Source organism: Crocodylus porosus, unplaced genomic scaffold (assembly GCF_001723895.1).
Source record: "Crocodylus porosus isolate Cpor-Errol unplaced genomic scaffold, CroPor_comp1, whole genome shotgun sequence".
NCBI classification, from domain to species: Eukaryota; Metazoa; Chordata; order Crocodylia; family Crocodylidae; genus Crocodylus; species Crocodylus porosus.
In genome coordinates, this window is record NW_017728932.1 from 12,210,164 (window position 1) to 12,229,571 (window position 19,408).

Here is a 19,408-nt window from a genome sequence, read left to right on the forward strand (position 1 = left end):
TAGCTGATCCTTGAAGTAGATCCAAAAACCATCTGGGAACCATTATGGCGCATGGGTGCGTGGCTAGCTCAGCAAACGGCACGTTTCAATAACCAGTTTATAAACGTTTTCATCAAACTCCCCATTCAAAACCTGCTGGGCTGAGACTTAAACCCTGGGAAAGGGAAGCAGCTCCAAACACTCTTAAAAAGTGGCTTAATTTTAACCCTCCGTCTCGACAGCGCACAGGGTTCATTCACATCGGGCACATCATCTCCGGCTCAGCCAAGAGCATGGACACAGAGCAGTGTCAAATCTCTAAAGTTGGTTGAGTCCGATTAGCTATTAATTACCTGTTGGGTCTGTCATCAAATCTAACGAAGGAGAGAGCACTGTATCTAAATGAATGCCACGTTTTATCCTAGCTTCGTTAAATGGGGAACATAAGGAGGTGATCTAAGGTACCAAGCAGGAGTGAAATGATGCTGGAAAGGCAGCTGGTTCTGCCAAAACTTTGCAAACACCTCATTAAACAAAGAAATATACCTGGTACCTGAATAGCGTGGAGCCACGCATACTCTCCCCTTGCTAGGCTAGGGAAAAGCAGAGCCCCAGTTGCGTTTGCATTTCTCTAAGTTCGCAGGTGTATTAACATTTTACAGTGACTAAGTGGCCCTATTTATAAGGCACTTATGGAAATGAGCACCATTATCTGCAGAGGGAGCTTCAGAAGGTTATTTGAAACCTGCCTCAGATATGTGAATCCAATGTATTCGCCTGGATTTGCCGTCAAGAGACCGCAACTCGCTGCGGTCATTCAGAACCGGAAATAAAAAAGGACCGGTGTCACCGGCATTTGGATGACGTGTCGCCTTCCTCCCTTTTCCTGCTGGGTTTCAAGTCATCGTGCTTGTTTCCTGAAGACCGTAGTCTATTCACGAGAATAGTACGGTCTTCAGTAGAGATTCACGAGAATTACAGCTACAAAGAGCGGAGGCCAGTGCTGCACTGGAAGAGGCGACAGTAGGAAATACTGAGTGATGGGAAGAAAGAGTTTCTAAAAGCATCCTTCCAGGAGCAAACCGAGAAGCTGATCCCTTATTGTATTCCCATTGCAAGAACACCTGGAAGCCATAACGAGGGCTCCAAGTTTCCTAGGCTTTGGTCAGAAACATGCTCTTCAGCATCTGAATTGTGGTAGCACCTGCCAACCCATTATGAACTAGAAGCCCATTTTCCCGGTGAAAGCCAAAACAAATGAGGGGCCCTGCCTCAACCAGCACCTGATCCAAGCAATCATGATATAAAAGGGCAGAGTGAGTCTGAACTCAACTGCTCAAAAACTCCAATTATAGCATTATTGCTCTCAAATGGTTAGATATCTCTTTAAATGAAAAAAGAAGAAAGAAAGAAAGAAGGGGGAAGCGAAACCAACTCTGACAATTGTCAGGGACGGAGCTAAATGCTTTGCAGCACAGCAAATCAGCCCTTGGGAAAAGCCACCAAATCCAAGATTAACATTCAAGTTAAAACCATAAACAGATTATATAGCTACTGCTTCTCATCTGGAGACACAGGGCCAAACTCATTCCTGGATTAACTCCATTGATTAAAGAGAGTTACCTCGGGGACAAATTTGATCCATAATATCATTTTCAAGGGCTTTTCCAAGTGGCAGGTGGAGCCTTGCAAAACAATAGTCCCTAAAATTGCATTCAATTAAACACAACCCCCCTACCCCCCCCCAAACAAAACGCATTATTTTAAAAGAAAAATGTCAGGGGAATTTCTTAATGAAACATCACACAATTGGATCCAAAACCATCAGGCAGAGCAATCTTCTCCTAAAGTTACCCATGCAGAACTGTTCCCTGTTTGAGCGGATATATTATGCATGAAAGTGATGTTCCTTATGCTAACCCATTCATGTTCGCAATAAAGCTGCAGCCTTTTTACACCTTGAGTTATTCTGAATAATCTAGCAGGCTGCAAAGGGATCCAGGTATTTCCTGGGCACCTGGGTCTCCTCCAGAGACCTGTACTAAGCCCAACAAAATCAAGAGCGGGAATCATTTTGCATTGCCCTTCTGTCCAAAGTCCCTTTCCCTTCTCCAAACAGAGCCCTGCTCCATTACAGCTTCGTGCGAATGCCCTCTTTAGCGAGCATTTATGGGTGTCCTGACCTTGCTTGTATTTCCTCCACAGCGATCTGTACTATCTTTATCAATGACGTGCATTACAGCACTGGGGGCACAACTGTGTTCACCCCTGCCTATTTTATTACACACACACACACACGCAGGGCAATGCCCTCACTAAAAATATAGCTTTTCTACAAGGAAATGCACCTATGGTTGCCCCCAAGAAAGCCAGCTGGGATGCGTACGAGGTGCATGCTCCCCCCGAAATACCTCCCGTCCTTTCGATTTACCACGCTGGGATTTTTCCTTCCTCCCGTTCCATCCGGTTTTTCGCTTAGCTTTCCCTCTATCCCCAGCAAAGCCGGCGCATTGGACAACCCCTGTGAAACGCTGCTGGCGTTGGCTGCAAAAATGCACCGCTGCTTCAGCCAGGAGAGTCCTGGGTTGGATCTGCTTTCTGGATAACCTCCCCTTACCTTGGCAGCCCTGAGCTCTCCTGAACCAGGGGGCTGAGTCTCCAAATCAAAGCTCAGATCCTGCAGCTGGAACCACAGGGGATGACTTGGAAACCCATGGATATCCCACTGCAGGAGGGAAGGCGCCGATGCTGATGCTAACATCATATGGCAGTTGACATCGCTGAGTATCTTGTAGGATTGCTCAAAATTTCCAATACATCCCTTGCACTTTTGCAGCCCCTTCTATCTGGCAATCCCAGAGGACTTTTTACGAGACAAGTCTCCTCCGTGTCTCGTACCTGGGGGCCATGGAGGCAAAAGACCTGCTACAGACTCAAGGTGGGACCTTGCGTAGAGCCAGGAATGAGACCCAGCTCTCTTGCCTTCCATTTCCTTCCGTTATTCACTTCACCGTGTTTCCTCCCCACTGTCACGTAACTGTAGGCTGAACCCAGATCTGCACGTTTGGTTGCCAAGCCGTCGAACACGTAGCACTTACGAGGCCTGTCCTGCTTCGCGACCGAAAATGGAGACAATCACTAAAAGGAGGCTGAACGGAGTCCAGAAAATCTAATATACTGATCAGGTGTGTGTGTGTGACGGGGTGTATTACCTAAAACAGATGTTTCCAAAAACACTGAATACTCAGAAATAAAAGCCAGGATATGAATTACGATGGAGGAACTACACAGATGGCTACAAACACTTTGATCCCTGGAGCCCTGTCATAATGAATCGCAGCACAGGGCTCCCACCTGCTAGGCTGATGGTATCCCATCTATTCACGCTGCAGCCCAGCACCCAGCTGGCACACTAGGAGGAAAAAAAGATAATCCTCGGACGTTCCCCGAAACCCACTTCAGGGAGAGGATCCGAATTAGCGCAAAGCACTTCTTAGCAACTCAGCAGGCTCTGACTAGGGGACAAAACAGGCAGTGACCTCTGTGGTCAGAGTCTACGGGAGTTTGGGAATTGCGCGTGCTCTTCTCTCTGCCACATCAGATGCAGGAGGACTGTTCAGGAACATGCCTGCTTGTTATAGAAAATGGCTTTGCAAAAGCAAAAATACAGCTGCCCAAGTAAGACCTCAAGTTGCCAAAAATTCTGTGGAAAACTGTCTTTTTTTAGCTGGCTGCCTACAGCAGGGGTGTCAGACTCAAATAGGCTGGCAGGCCATATCCCCTGCTCTGGCCGCAGCGGACACCACCCACAGTGCCAGAGATCCAGCATCCACAGCGAGAAGCCGTGCCACTGCGATCAGAGTTGCAGCTGCAGGGGAAGACACTGGTCAGCCAGGTGTTAGCACTAGGTATGTGGGTCCTCTCACACCCCCCCTCTCCTGTCCTGCAGCCACGACTGCCACCAAGCCCCCGCATCACTGCGTGCAGCCGATTCCCGTGGCCACAGGCAAGGGGGAACGGTAAATTCTGCAGCAGGGACTACGCCGACACCTCGCCCCGCAGCAGCATAAAGCCAACTAAGGGATGCACATCCCATGAGCAAATGACTCCTCCTCCTTTATTCCAGCCCCCACCGGTGACTCCAGGGTTGTCTGTGCAGTCGCGTTGCAAAGCCCTGGGAAAAGACAGCGCTCCAGATGACCGACCTCCACGGGCCATCGATATGATCCTCCACCAGTTTATAAGGACTCCTCGGTTTTCAGTGGCACTCACCCTGGGGACCAGATGAAAATATAAGTCCTTAGACGAGCATGTCAAGAAAGAACAAGACATCTCCCTTGCTCCCGTATCAGTCTGCTTTTTGGACAATGAGGGAAATCTGCGGCATAGTAAAATGCTTAGGAAGAGATTGCTCCCAGGTGTGTTAAGCCTTAATTAACCATTGCTGTGAGCCATCTTGTACCAGTGAATTTAAACTCTAAGGGTGCATGCAAAAGTGCTCCATGCACATTTTACAGCGCTGTAATTTAGAGCCCTTTTTATAGCACTATAAAGTTACAGTGCTTAGGGATGAAAAGAAGGTTTGGGGAGACTGAGAAATCAGCCATGTGACGCAGCCTCACCTGCTAGCCTCATACAGTCCAAAAGCATGAGCTGGGCCATAAGAAAATAAGTCATGAGATCAGGGTAAAAAAGAAATCATGAGATGTTTAAAAGAAAGTTAAGTATGTGAATGATTTTGCCGCCTTGTGTTTGAGCCTTTAGGGATCTTGCTAATGCGCTTTTCTCTGAAGCCATGAAGGTTAGAGACTTTCCTTTTTGTTCCCTCTTAACTGAAAGCCGCGGCTTGTGCACAATTATCTGAATTGCACCCGCTGGGAAGAGCCCAGAGGCATCCTGGAATATCACTTTATATGTGACAAGCACTGGGGGCGTGAGCAGAGCTTCCCTGGACCGGAGTGGGGCATTCAGCACTCCTATGAATCAGGCTCCACATCAGCAGAGAACAAAATCAGCTTGTTCTGATGCAAATGATCCTTTTCTGAAGAAGGTGTTAGTCAACATGACATGAAAGTCTGAGACAGCTCATCTAAATTACAGTCCATGGCATATAGCGTGACTGAGCCCAGTAACACACTGAATAATTGAAAGCTTCTGGTCGGAAGATGAGAAAAATCATGGATGCGTACAACACATTATATGCCAGCCAAACTCCACAGCACATCTGGGTTTAAACAACATGGAGGGAGTGCAGTGTTCAGACATTGCCAAAATCAGGAAGCACAAGACGATAGCGTGCAGCCTGTGAGAAGTCTGCCGAGAAACCCAGTTCAGGTAGGCAGAGTACAGAAATGCCTAATACTTCTTACGCACAGATCTGTGCCTCCAGTTGAGATGCACACGCAGATGTGAGCGACAGTAATGACAAATTTGGCTCGAAAGTACTTCCAATCCATTAACCCAACCTGCCTTTATTAGCCCCTTGCTCTCGACAGGGCCTTTTATCAGCAAACCTCAAAGCACTTTAAAGGCCTGCGTTAATTTAAGATCACAAATATCCCTCTCCAGAAAGGAGACCTTTACCTTTACTGATCAGTATTCCTCACGTCCTCTTTGTAATCATTCCTCTTTATTTTGCTTGTGAAGGAGCAGAGGAATTTGCTGTGCTACTAATACTGTAAATGATTGCGAAAAGACCGTGAGACGCTGTAGGAGTTGGAGAAAAGCAAAGGGTATGTGGATTTCCCAAAAAAGGCAAGAAGAGGGATCTTGCCTAATTCCTCGCTCAAGAAAAACACTCCCAAAACAGCTGGCGGGTAATGAACTGTAAGCAGGATGGAGAGTTACAGCTGCGCTGGAAACATTCGGAGGCAGAAAGTGGACATTTAGGATATACAGAAAATGTTCTAGTTCATGGAAAGCATAAGGCACGATGCTGTTATCGGGTCTGGGAGCCATCGCTGGGCAAAACTCTCAAGTCCTGTCCCACTCGGGGCAAGTCACTTCAGCAGAGATTTTAATATCTGCCTATGGGATTTGGACACCCAGTTGCCAATCAATCACACGAGTCTCTTTGCTAAGGGCAACCTTCGCTCATCTTTGCTTCAGGCTCCCCATCTGTAAAATTAGGTTAGAAACGCTTATCCAGCGGTTGTCTGGTCACTGTATAATGGGGGGGGGGGAGGCAGAGATGTTTCTTGCTCTTGCACAACTCAAAACTAGCTTTGATTGTGTACCTTCCTCCACTCTTGCACTGACGCACACAACCGTGTGAATGTCCGTGGCACTCTGGCACCTCGAAACAACTTCACATGCTCCTCTCCCAAGTTTCCAGACATGGGAACAAAACAGACAGCTCGGGTCACAAACGGGCAGTGGCAAAGAGAGCGGCACATGTTTTAACCCCGACTCCCACCCTCCTGCAAGGATATCCCAGCTGGTTGTATGGTCCTTGGACTGCAGGTCGCTGTATCCAACTTGTTCAGCTGACTCCGAGAAGAGCGTGGGCAAATCATGCTTTACCGATAAAAATTGCCGGAGCATTAACATTGCTGAGCGAGGAAGAGGGGAGGGGCCGGGGGGGAAGGGACACATCACAGCTTTCTGCTAGATGCATGAGTACATAATGGAGAAATATAAATCTAAGAGCAGATTGCATTCAATTATGGGAGTGTCAGAAAAAAGTGCTGATAAACACCCCTCGCCGGGCTCACCAAGGCCCCAACCGTTCTCCTTGGGCTGTTCCCATCGACAAGAGTGCCGCTATGTGCGGACAAACAAGCGCTCCAGTAATGCAGTGCAAGAGCACCTCTCTTGGCCCCGCAGGCTGTCTGAAGTGGCAGGGAAGCGTGGCAGCTCATTTGCACCCTCTCTCCAGCTTTGGGTGGGTTTTTACATCTGCAAGGCAGAAAGGGCAGAGGTGGCGAGACATAACTAGCCTGCTTGAGGAAGAAATGGAGCACACCAGGACAGCAGAGCAGGCGGGGAGGGCTGTGCCTCCACTCGCACCCACAGTGCGACAGGGCTCGAAAGAAAACTCAGCACCCCTTTCCCCCATCCCCTCCACAGCAGCACTTCCCCTACACTGCTGCAGACCTTCTTGGAGACCTGCGAGCATTTCACCATAAAATTCAACTCAATCGGCAAAGCCCGGCAACCTGAACAGACCCCAGTTAGGGCTAAACTTACGCCAGAGTCACTGGTGTGACTTCAGGGATGTATTTAGTCCCACCGCAACAAACTCTGTGCTTCGATGCACTGCATCATCCAACAACCCCGGACTTGCTCAGAACAACGATTTGTCTGTATACCCATTCCTGGAGGAGAAACTGAGGCTGAGATCAGGTCTTGCGTTACAAAGTTTAGCCAATGCAACTAACATTGCACCCCTGGACTACTGAAGTCTGCCAGCAAAACCCATGCTCTAGACACAGCTCCGGTGGGAGGAAAGACCTTCTGCCAGCTTGGCTACTGTTGTGCGAGAGGTGTGCTGCCCCGTGCCGCGTCTCCACTAGTGGACTCTGCCCAGATGTTTTTGCCCATGGGCAAGTCACTTAACCTTTCTGAGGACTTGCCTGCATTACAGAGCTGCTGTCACTATAGCCAAGTCAGCAAAGTCCAAAGGCCTGCTTCTTCCAACAACACATTCGTCCCGTCATGAACCTCAGCACAACCGCAGCTACTCCCTGTTTCACCGAGACGAGACTCCAGCGTTTCCTGCTGGTAAGTGGAAGAAGACGGGCAACGTTCACCCAGACACCACAGGCCAAGCGCGGGTCCGTGTCTGGGCACCAGAGCTTGTGCCCTGGAGGACCCCGGGAGGAGGGGAAGGCAGGGGCCAGGAGCCAGTCGTCCTCATCGTTTCGTTCTCCCCTTCCCAAGGGGGAGCCCCAGTTGGCAATTTGCCCCATCCACCCAACCGGTCAGATCCAAGTCACGCGGAGACTTAACAGAGACGGCGCAGAGCATCTGCAGAGCGGGTTCGGGACCGTTCATCAAGAGCCAAGGTTACAAATGGGCCACACTTAGCGTGCACGTGTCTGGGAGAGTCAGTCTCTCAGCTCTAAGCCATGGTGGCTCACGGCTCCCTTTGTTTTCCATTACTTCCCCTCGCTTTCGGAAAGGGACCGTCCTATTCCCATGAAAATCACAGGACTCCAGAAGTGAAAGCTTTCAGCAAAAGGCCAAAAGAGAGGCGATCTGAAGGTGTCTGCTTCCCGCAGGCCCTGGGCATTGCCAATCTCCCTTCTTCTACCCCCAGCTCCTGCACTATTGCATACATTTTGTTCCATTTCTCACCTTTTTGTTTGCAGAAAGCCACTTTAAAGCATGATCCTGCAAGACTTAAGCGGGCAACACACAAAGAAGGCAAACATGAAAAAGCAATTTGGGGGTTTTTTTTGTTTGTTTGTTTTTTTAAAGAAAAAGCCAAATCTCATTTTTTTTGTCATCACACTGGATTCAGGGCCCATCAGAACTGGCTGCTCCTATCCCCAACTCTCTGGAGCCCCTTCCTACACTGAGAGCCCGTGCCATGACTCTGTGGAAAGCGTCTCCTGGAGAGGGAAGGCAGAAAGGCCGATCTCCTTGGGAAACAGGTCCATTACTCATCACAGCCCTTCACTCAGCCAAAGGAAAAGGAAGGTGACCAGCAGATGGTTCATACAAAATCTCATTAGCTAATTCAATTGTTTTTGACACCCCTTGGAAGAGAATGGTTCATTACCATGCAAATGGAGAGCACCCTCCATTCCCAAGCTAATGGTCAGAAAGCACAGCGCGATATTACACTCCCCAACATTTATACAGCAAGCACAGTTCATGCCTGGAGGGGGACAATCTTTGCCAGAGGAAAGTTGGCAGACTGGCATTTTAACATACCTTCTGCTAAGGAGTCGTTTCAACTTCCTGGGAGCGAGAGGTGGGGAAAGCATCTCTCTGAAGTCACAGGATAAAAAGCTACTCTCCTTCCCTGAGCCCTCCCTGGTTTTGACACCCAGCAGCTGTACTGTCCTAGCAAGTGCATGAGATCTAGTTCAGGCCGAGGTCAGGAGCGTGGCTAAGGATAATGATGCAACGCGGCTGATTTTATTCAATCGCTCGTGTCGCTCCAAGGCAGAAGTCACTCTCGCACGCTCGCCAGGCATCGCTGGTCTTCCCACCCGCAGCTGGCACCGAGGGACCGCCGAAGGGAGGGACTGGGATGATGTCCTGAAGCCGAGCACAAAAATCAACCCTAAGTGTTCATATATAAGCTCAGCAACTTCATATTTCCTATGGGAGGCTCTGGAGACAGTCGCGATCATTATTTGCACTTATATGGGAGGTTTTTCAACACCTCTGAGCTGGGATGAAGGGAAAAAACTTCTAAAGACAGTGCCAAAGCACATATTTACTTGGTACGCTGGTCCTTGCGAGGCATCAGGCCTTCTTTTTACCGAAAAGAGAGTATAGATGGAGGTGGCCAGCTCCCACAAGACTAGAGCTTTACCCCTCTATTTAGGTGGTCCTGTTGCTGGAATATTTGAGGGCTTGAAAGCACAACCTTACCCCAGAAGGGTGCTGGGAAGTGCTGGTATAATGAGGTCCCAGTAAATGCCCAATCTATATTACACAGTGTTTAACAACTGAATTAACAGCCTCTTATACATATGCAAACACTCACACACACACACACACACACACACACACACACGTGTGTGTATTATGCACACACGTGCACGTGCATTGAATCTGGACATACAGAAGTTAAGGAAATCTAAGAAATGCGAATGTGTTTTGCACTGAATTCTGGGAGTTCGTTCATTCATGCTCGTGCTCATCTCTCCTGTCTGACGCCAGCTCTCCTCTGGTGAACCTGTTCACAGGATCCTACGTCCTATCATGCTAAGAAAATGCACTCAGCACCACTCAGGGCTTTTTCAAGGGGGCCGGCTTTATTCCCACACGTAAGTTTCTTCTCGCTCTGTGCAACTCCTGTAAAGACTTGTTAGACATCCCTCGAACTTTGGGGGTCTGGTTGACACTTGCCTGTAAAATTCATTTTTACAACCAATGTGCATTGCAAGGCAAATCCACTCCCATCAGCAGAAAGAAAAAGTATTTCCAAGACCCCCCCCCCAGTATTTTATGTTCTGCTGCAGGAATTAAATGGAGCCCTACACAAACCCAGCTCCCTCCCCCAACCCACGTACATACCGAGTAATTGCTTTTTCACTGTAGAAAAGGGCTGCTTTATTTCAGTTAAGCCGAGGCTTGGAGCTGTGCAGCATGTGTAATCTGCTAGTCGCAGGACAAGGCGGCAGTGACACTGCGAGCTCGAGCAGCCCCCGGTTCCATGTTTCAATAGCACCGAACGTGGGGACGGTTGTGTTTTCAACCCCGAAACACAGCAACACAGTTGGTCCGTCTCCAAACGTTATCTCTCGATAAGCTGACCCTATGAGACTTCTGTTGACAAGAATAAGTAATTAGAGCGTGGGCTGCTCGTTTGAATTCATTAGGGTTTAAACAGTTACCACGCTTGCCTCAACCGTGGAGTTGTACGAGATGATAATAATGATACGGGTGGGCCCAACCATCCCTGGCGTGGCAGCTGATGTCTGTGTATGGCTTCAGGGGTGCGACAAATGCAACATCGCGAGCTCACCCCAATTACTTCCGCCTGCCCTACCCCTCCCATGAACAGGTGCAGATCATATGCACAATCGCATTAGTAGGCTCTGGCACTCTTACAAGTGCAAGGCTAATCACTTCCCATGTATTCAGTTCAGCTCTGCTCATTAAAACACAGGAGCACTGCCAATTACTGGTACCTGTCTTTCCACTGGGCCACTCCCGAGATACCTACTTTGTTGGCAGCCGTACAAATGAGGCATCATGGCAACGATCACCAGCAATCAAATCGAACATGCCCATCTCACTTTTCACCCCAGAGGCACCCAACATTTCACAAGCAACGGCTCATATCGAGGTGGAGGAGTCGCTCTTTCCCGGGGAATGCAGCCACGCCTGTAGCGAGATGCTTGATAGCACGATGCTGGATTAGAAAGGGAAGACGCCTGCGTTCGTCTAGAACGGCACGTCTCGCCCGAAGCCAGTGCCCGGCTCCTCTGCTTTCACAGAGATGCATTCATCCAGGATTAAAGGCCTGGAAGGGACCTCCCAAGTCAGAGCCCGGTCCTCAGCTGCTGCAGGCAATTGTGCCATAGCATCCTTTCCATAAACTTACTGAGCTTCCTCTGGCCCCAGCTAGTGCCTCTGCTGATCCATGGCTTCACCCTGCTTTGATAGCACAAAACCTTCTTCTCCCTGCCAGCCCATATCCATTTGTTCTTGTGCCAACGTGGCCCTTTAAGTCGAAGTCGCTCTGCTCCCTCCTGGAGGTTTATCTTGCTGACATATTTATAGACGGCAACTCTATCCCCTCTCCCCCTTCCTTTGGCAGGGCTAAATAAGCCAAGCTCTTTCAGATAAGGGGACAGGCCCTCCGTTCTGCTGATCATCCTAGTAACCACGTGCGTGTCCCCTACCACCATGCAAGTATTAATCCAGCAACTCTCTTCTGGCTGCCGAACATCACGCGCCAGAAAGAAAGTGGCAGCTCTGGGAATAATGCCTTCCCATCAGCTGAAGAGCACTGCTGGAGACAGCACTGTCCTGTACCAGGAAGAGATGGCATTTCCGGGAACAGCAACCGAGCGGTGCCGCCAGACAGATGGCAGAGGAATCGCTGTGCTTCTACCTCTCGTCCTGGGGAGTGATGTAGGAAACAAAATGCAATCAAACCGAAAGACCCTGGCTGGGGCCTGGGGAAGTGCTACAGCAACTTTACACAAAGAGAAGTGGTGAAGACTGCAGTGTTAGCTCACATTTGACAGAGATCTCCTGCAGTGCCCGTCTGCCCCCAGGCACCTGGAGACTCCCCTAGACTGAAGAGATCATTGCCGTGTACCAAACCTACAAGTGGAAGAGTCATGTTGCCCACGGCTCTCTGTCCATTTGGTGGTCCTAGCATCTCTCTGTCCCTCTCCATTCTCTGCTGCATCGATGCCACATCAGTAGCAACCTCCTCACCATTTGCAGCACAGAGCCATGCTTTCTGGAACAGGAAATAAGAACAGTCTAAACATTTTCTTGAATACAGAAGTTGATGCAAACACAATGCTAATGGGACCTCCCTAACACACTTGTGTTCCCCCAGAAAGGAATTTTTTATTATTATTATTTTTTTTTTTTTTTTTTTACAGAATGCTTATCAGGCCATTTGGCATTTCTTTTGGTCTCAGACCAACACGGCTACCCAATACATCCCTGAAACATGGAAGGTGCCGAATTGTAGCCAATTTTGGATTATAAACTTCATTGCTGAACAACAAGAAAAGTTTCGACACCTCCCCGCCTGCCATCTGACACCCATTCGGCTTGATCTGCACAACAAAAAGAGCACCTCACAAGGACACTCTCGTGGACCCAAAGGGGCAGATTTCCAGCTTCAGCTTCCCCTGTGCAGAAATGAAGTTTATTTCCTACATATGGGGACTCTGTACCATCTTTAAATTTTCCCTGAGCTTGCCGAAGGGCGTGTGAGCCCAAAAGTTTGCAGAAAAATGTATTTTTTTTTTTTTTTGCAATTTCTCAGTTGGTCTGAAAAAAGGTATCATCTCTGAACCAAGAGCTCTAGATGTTTGCACTTGAAAATGAATCCAGCACTTCGGTGTCACCTTCCCAGCTACGCTCCAGGGAGAGTTTTCAAGATTGCTTTGCAACGGAGTAGATCTGATCAGACCATCGGACTAGCGCCCGCTGTACTGCAAATGGCCCTACGGGCATTTGAAACGGACTCTGGGGCCGTGCCATCTCAGCGCAGCAAAATTTGACACTACTGCAACCGAGAGACTGGCATTCCTCTCTCGTATTTATCCACATTTTACTGATCCGCACTTGCGGTGGACAGGGCGCAGCGTGCCCGTGTCTGATGTACAGATGCCAAAACAACTGCTGTGCTCCCAACTCAGGCAAGGACAGAGGACACGCAGGGGCCAGAGGAAATGCTTCAAGGACACCCTCAAGGTGAACATTAAGAAATGTGGCCTGGATGTCACAAATCGGGAAAAACTAGCCCAGGGCAGGGCTCCAGGGGAAACCATCTCGCCACGGAGGTAAAAAAATGACAGAAACGGAAAAAAAGAAACAAGACTGAGAAATCTGTGATCCAATACTCCCTTTAACCACCACCCATGGCACTTGCCAGAGAATCTGTGGCTCTAAGATTGGCTTTCTTAGCCATTAAGACTCATCTACGACCCTTACTTGACCCACAGGAGTGGGTCACCTCGTCTACAACCCTTACTTGACCCACGGGAGTGACCATCCTCGACCGCGAGGGATCGCCAACAATGACAACGGATCCACCGTAAAATGCTGAGGAACAAAACCCTCCTTCACCCTCCTGCCACCCCCCCTACTAAGGTCAGTCGAGTTGCGCGCGCATTTATGGCCGAATGGGCTCCATTAAGCCCAATAAGTAACACACCACCTCCCTGTGCATTACTGACCAACATACCAAGCAAAAGGTGACCCAGTTCAGGGATATGATGAGTTGGGTTTACTAACAAGACTATCCACAGCATTCACTCATCTGCTGTACACTGGGAAGGAAAGAACGCGATTCTCAGAAATGCACCGAGAGAAAATATCAGAGCATTAACAACACTTGGTTTCTGGGGCCTCTTTCAACAGGGCTTTCCCAGCAAAGGGTGAACATTAATTGAGTTTCCCAACAACCCTCTGAAGTATTTTAATAACCGTTTCACAGATGGGTGAACCTGAGCACGCAGAAGTTAAGTGATTTGCCATAGGTCACACGGCAAGACTCAGAAGTTAACTGGGACTGAGCAGTCCTGGTCCCATTTCCCAGACCTGCCGGGCGGTGGCAATATTTACTGGTTCTCTGCTAATTGATACGCAGTCCCCATGTACAATTTTCCCTTCAAAGAGGATGCACACTGCCTTGGCAGTAACAACAGGTACTTTGCAAATATGCTGGCAGAAACACTGCCAAGTTGGAGATAATTTGTTGAGCTAAACAGGCAGAGCAAGCTGAGAGCACCGGATAAAAACACCTTGCTCTTCATCGTTTCTCCAATGCCTGATGAGGGACGTTGTGCCTGGAAGCTTGCAATTAAAGACATCTTTTTGCAGAAATCTTGTTGGTCTAATAAAAGATCTCATCTCTACTACAAGTCCTGATTGCTCTTCAGCTGACGTTTATAAAAGCATATTAAGCAAAGCTGTTGCGGTTTCCATTTTTACCTGCTCCTAGCAGATTTAGCGAGCCCAGAGCTCTCTGTGGTTGGTACCTCTGCTAGGTTATACTGGGTGTTTCATCACCTGCAAAGTAAACCCAGGAGAGGAGAGCTTCAAAGAGGCTGCCTGAAGGCTGATGCAACCTCCTGCGACACTGCAGCATTTTTACTACCGTGTTGTAAAGAAGGAAGAGTCCAATAACAGGTGGATATATCAGCAAGGAAGCCTGGGGTAGACCCAAGGAACCAGTGGGCCTTTGCAACATCTAATAATTTCCAGGCTAAAGGATCACTGTTCCAGCATACACATCTACAACGGTGAAAACGTAGCTGTATCGGTGCTTCTGCCCACCCAGGCAAAGCAAGACAAGCTCCCAAACCACTGAGCCATACCCACGTTTCACAGGCTACATGCAAATCCAGCTGTTTATACCGAGAAAATCATCTCTGCTTGCTTTCCTATTTGAGCGGTGCATTGATGGGGTGGAGCTGTGTTTCATGGAGACACCGAGGCATTATCCAGGGTCTCTGAGCTATGCTGACTTCACATAGCTGATCCTGGCCTCGGATACTCAACACCCGGTGGGATTAGACCTGCAAACACCTGCCTGAAAATGTCAGAGGAAGCCAACAGAGGAATGCCCGATTATCCCACTGAGGATAATTACAGCTCCACCAAAAAAAAAAACCCAACCCCACAGAGGGGCAGCACCGGTATTTCAAATGCCAGCTCCAGGTTGCAGGAAATGCAATTAATTGTCACAACAACCATTAAAACCTACCAGTGGGCGAACTGGCGTGAAAAAAGGGAAGAGGTCAAAGCCCTGAATGACCTCGCTCTCCAAAGCTGCAATTTCACGACTGCCACCCGAGCCCTTGGATCACGTTGGCCGGTCTGCTAAACTGGTCGTTTCACACTGGGAGCAGCGGTCGCCCAGCTCCGCGAGGGCGGTAGCTTCACCGAAGCGAGGGAACAGCTGTAACAGAGGTGTGGCCGATTGTTTACAGCCCTCTCAACTCGGGGAAGTCTTGGCATCGAGTGCGAATGAGAATATTCCAGTCCCCAGCGTCCGCTCCGGCTCAGACAACAGATGGGATCGCTTAAGCGCTGCTAAATGAGGCCAGCCCTTTTCCCCTTCCACTGCCGTACTGTATTTGCAAGTTCGCTCTGCAAATATGCTGGAACAGCAACTGTGCTATTTACAGACAGGACTGGCGAGCCGTACAGACAGCATCCATTTCATCCGCCTCACCCAGCCCCACGCGAGCTCTCTGCGCGCTCCGCTGCATGAGACGGAGCCTACGAGCCCTGAACCTGAGGCTTTACACTGCTGCTTCGACGTAGGCACTCTTTTATCTGCGGGATTTCCAGCACTTGCCGGATTAGGCCCAGAGCTACTGCCCGGCGTACGGAAAGCCGGTGCAAATGAGATCTCTCAACTTCACCAGGCTTTAGGCCAGCATCTTTCAATTCACAGCGGTGGCACCTCTCACCATGCATTTGCAGTCAGAAAGTGGAGAGCAGTCCTCTCTTCCTCTTCCCCTCCCCAAGACGCTATTTCTGGTGCGGCTCGGAAACCTGCAATATCGTCTCTGCCAAGGGATGTATTTTTATCTTCTCCCCTAGGAGCTTTGCTGCACTTGGCATTATCATTAGGAAACATTTGACAACACATGTTGGATTGCACCGTCTAATACAAGCCTCTGTTAGACCCTCCTCATTTCTCCAGTGAAGGCAAGGCTGTGGCTTAGCTGGCAGCTCAGAGCCGTGCGAATGGCATCCCACGCAGAGTGGGATTTTGCAGACGGAAGAAATTCCTATGGAATTTCTTACAAAAGTCACAGGAACAGGAGCAGCACGTTCTACCAATTACATGTGGTGGAAAAGATATGTGCAGTTGGCTTGGCGTTGGATCCAGGGCTCCGAGTCAATGACCCGGCAGCTCCAAGCTCGCAATAATGTGCATTTAATTATCCGGCTCTCCTGTGTCCTCCATAATGGTGCGGCGCTGCTTTGCACATACTTTGAGATGCTCCCAGCATTGTAGGATTTCAAACATTTCTGCAACTATCAGTGTAGTCTCTCACCTCCGGAGGTAGGAATTGCTCCTGCCGTACAAGGCAAGCCGGCAGAAGTGAGTGATACGGGATCCAGGTCACACAGCAACAAAGCCAAGTACTAGCCTTGCTTTAAAAATCCTTTCCCCCAACCCACCCCGACTTCTTTAGCCATCAAAAGCAAAGGAACAACAGATCATCACAGCCCAGTACTTAAAGGGCAGGAGAACACAAGGGCCACCTAAATTACGGAGTCTGAGTCCGCAGATGGCAGCAAACGTAAATGTGTCTAGCGCAGACTAGGACGCGGCTACCCCTTGACACATTAAGCAGTTAAGGCGATAGGTAATAACAGGTTTCCCAAACACATTTTACTCCTCCCACGTGGGAGCACAGCTTCCCTCTGCAGCGACAGCCCAGCGATGGTTTCCTTTCCCGGCAAAGGGGGAGATATACCCAGGATGTGCCTGCTTCGCGGCAATCCGTCTAAATGAGACCTCGGGGGGATGACCCCATCCAGAGAAAAGTCAGGCACCATCTTCCTGTTTGCAATCATGCCGTGGATTTTATACTACGTACAAAAACCTTGCCTGGAAATAATATCAGGACAGCAGCTTTAACTCAGAAACAGTCTGGACCTACAAAATTCAGGTCCTTGAAGGAATTGCCATGCATGCCGCATCCCAGACAGCCTTCTAGGTTTCCGGGACATCTGGGGACAGGTATCTGCGCACATGGAGGCACTGTCAGCTGGAATAACCCTCATCTGGGAACGAGAGAAGAGAGGAGGAAGAGCCCATCACCAGCAGGGAAGCTTCAGCGCTGCCCCCAGGATGCCTTCCCCCGCAGCAAATGCAAAATCGGTGCCTGAGATGTGCATGGGTGGAGGTTCGGGGTGGAGGAGAAGGACTCACAGTTCTGTAACCAAACAGGCGTACACCTAAAGGAGGAGAGGTCTTGACCCCATTCCTCCTCCCAGAGGTTATTGATGGTGATGTCCACGACCTTGAACTGCATGGGAAGCCGAGAGCAGGGAGCTCAGGTCGCTGGGGAGACAGGCTGAGATGCTCGGTGCTAAATGAACCATCCTAAATGCTCACTATGCCCTCATATATTGTACTTCATATATTGAGTCTCTTAGCTAACCCTGGATAGTCATAAGCCTTACTAATAGATGCTGCTGTGGGGGGATAGGGGTCAGCAAGAAAACTAGGCGCGATTTTCAACCACCGACTGAGCTGCCTGGTTGCAGATATGTTCTTTCAACCCAAAAGGCTGCGTCGTAGCTTCAAACTCTCCATCGCACTTCCCTCTGCCTATCAGCCTTACCACCGTCTTAATCAAGTCCGGCATCAGCCAGCTGTTCGTCAGCCATAAACTAATTGCAGCCAAGTGCTCGGCAATCTTGGTGGCAGCAGCCTGGTCATATGCAGCGAAGGCAAGGAAGTTTGCTCGTTGACAGCCCATACCATTTGATTAAGTCACTTAGTGACTGCAAGTAAATACTGGTCGGAGAGTGAATTGATCTTCAGCACTTCTGAAGTCTGTATTTACGGGCTAGCGAACAGCTTATCAGTCACACCCACGGCCAGCGCTGCCTACAAGGGGAGGCAGCGTACTGGAGACTTCTCCGATGCTGTACTTTAAAAAGTCTCCTTTGCATGCAAGGGCACTGACGTGCACAGCAATCGGAAAGCATGCGGTCTGCCACCCAATAACGAGCTTGCACTAACGGCCCATTTCATTCTAGGACCGGCAGGAAACGTGTGGTTGCTCCCACAATAATGTACGTAGCCAGCCTGTGGCACAGAGGCGTGTTAATAAAGACAGGAAGCAAAAAGAGCTGCTACCTAAGACCTCCATCCCGCAAAGACTACACGTGTCAGTGCCCGGGGATTACTCAAGTGTAAATCAGGACCAGAGCCTAAGCAGGCACAGCCCTCTGCAACTTTGCTGTGGCTCAAAAGCACCGAAGAACAAAAATTGAGTGTCAGCCCAGGTGCAGGATTAGAGAGACGCTGCCTGAAGCATGCCGCGATTCAGAGAAGACTATGGCATTTATAAATGACTTAATGTACATGAATGAAAGTGCGAGTCTCGTTGTCTTTCTACCATTTGTTTCCTTACTGCAGCTCTCTCACCTGAGACGCAGATAACTGTCCCAGCTGCATTGCTTTCATTCAGGGCCTGTTTCGATGAATGCAGTAGCTCAAACATCACTGTATTGAAAACCAAAAGCCCCACCTGCTTTTATAGATCTTGAGGCCAGGACCAAACGTGAGGCTCATCCGATGCAGCCACCTGCATGGGACAAATCACAGATTTCACCCTGTAATTCCTGTACCGAACCAGTCATTCGTGGCTCAACGAAAGCAGGAGTACCAAAAATACAACCCACAGGCTAGATCCCAGGAAAGGTAGAGGAGTTTGACACCCCTGAACTAAAGCATGGCTTTTAGAAAGATTCCCCGTCATGATTTAAAACATCCAATCTTTGTCTAAAAAAAAGCCCTGAAAACATTCCTGGGGAAAAAAAAAAAAGGAAAGCACCACAAACAAGCTAAGCTTCAGGGTACAAACCATTGGAAAGAGTCTCTTTAAACTGGATGTGTTAAGCCGCACGTGGAAGAAAACGTACTTTGATAAAACTGTTTCTAGTGATCTCTCATCAACCAGAGCCTTATAAATTGGTTTTATTACAAAGGAGCTCTCAGGCCTGGAACATAGCTGCTCAGCTGCTGCAGGTTTTAGCATAGCAGTGTCTAAAATAGGATTAAAATTAGGTTTAAGAGCAAATGATTGGAAACAAAAATTACAGTGCTTTCCGCTAGCAAATTAAAATCTACAGCAAGGGGAGGATGTGGCCTTTGCATCTGATTAGTCGTTCTAAAATTTCCCCTATTCCCTTGCAGTTCACCTCAGAAAGGATACACATGCCTAGCTCCCTGGTGCATGCAAGCTGGGAAAACTGCTTGCTGTCAAATCTTTTTTCGCGGAAACAAAATAAGTCCACAAGGATCCCTGTTGATGCTCTTTCCATTGCATATTAAAACCGCACTTTTTTG

At 49.0% G+C, this 19,408-nt stretch overlaps 1 protein-coding gene across 2 annotated transcripts in view; it reads right to left on the reverse strand.

The window, feature by feature from the left end:
* Positions 1-19,408, reverse strand: part of CUEDC1 (CUE domain containing 1) — a 76,097-nt gene that overhangs the window by 24,922 nt on the left and 31,767 nt on the right. The gene's annotated exons all lie outside the window — the stretch shown is intronic.